We start from the raw sequence: 913 nt of genomic DNA, 5'->3' as shown, positions 1-913 counted from the left end.
GTCTGGTACTCATTTTATCGGCCTTTTTTGCTGAACTCCTAAGCTGTGGGGACATAAACACACCAGCATCGGTTTTTAGGCGATGGCTGGGAGACACACACACACACACACACACACATATATATATATATATATAGATAGATAGATAGATATACACGGCAAGCTTCTTTGCGTTTCCGTCTACCAAATCCACTCACAAGACTTTGGTCGGCCCCATGTATAGCAAAAGACACTAGCCCAAGGTGTCACGCAGTGGGACTGAGCCCAGTACCATGTGGTCGGGTAGTAAGCTTCTTACCACACAGCCACGCCTACTCCTAGCCACACTAAAACAAAATTTCACAAGCGCTTGGAGATGCCCGAATCGCAGTAAGTTCGATATCTTCGACGATATCTGCAACGTTTCTACACACCAAAATAAAAAAATAAATAATCTGTTTTAAGTTAGGATCTCCGTCGCATCTGCGCTGGGCAGTACCGGAAATTTTGAGAAAAAATGTCAGTTGCTCATACGTGTAATTTGCCCCTCTCAATGTCACCGATGTTTATGCAAAGGAAAAGCCGCCAACTCGGCACCAGTGTCGTCAGAGGCGTTCCTTTTGAAACGCAAACAGGCGGAACCGATACAGCAAGGCAGCTTTCCTGAATTTCTAGCATTCCACTAACCCACCGCCCTGGATATGTTTAAAGCTTATGAACGGACTGCGATGAAATGGTTACACACAAACCCACACTTTTGCACACACAAGTACACACACATACAAATACACGCACACACACACATATACACTTGTATATATGAATATATATACGCGTGTGTTCTTGTATGATATATATCGCAGTGCACCAGCATGACCGCAGCCACTTGGCTGAAACACATAAATAAATAAATAAATAAATAAATATATATATA

At 42.8% G+C, this 913-nt stretch overlaps 1 protein-coding gene across 1 annotated transcript in view; it reads left to right on the top strand.

Annotated features, from left to right (window-relative positions):
* LOC106882109 (tetraspanin-8-like) overlaps positions 1 to 913 on the top strand; it is a 701,753-nt gene that overhangs the window by 578,726 nt on the left and 122,114 nt on the right. The window lies entirely within an intron of this gene.

Source organism: Octopus bimaculoides, chromosome 4, assembly GCF_001194135.2.
Source record: "Octopus bimaculoides isolate UCB-OBI-ISO-001 chromosome 4, ASM119413v2, whole genome shotgun sequence".
NCBI lineage: Eukaryota > Metazoa > Mollusca > Cephalopoda > Octopoda > Octopodidae > Octopus > Octopus bimaculoides.
This window is presented reverse-complemented; position numbering and strand designations above follow the sequence as displayed.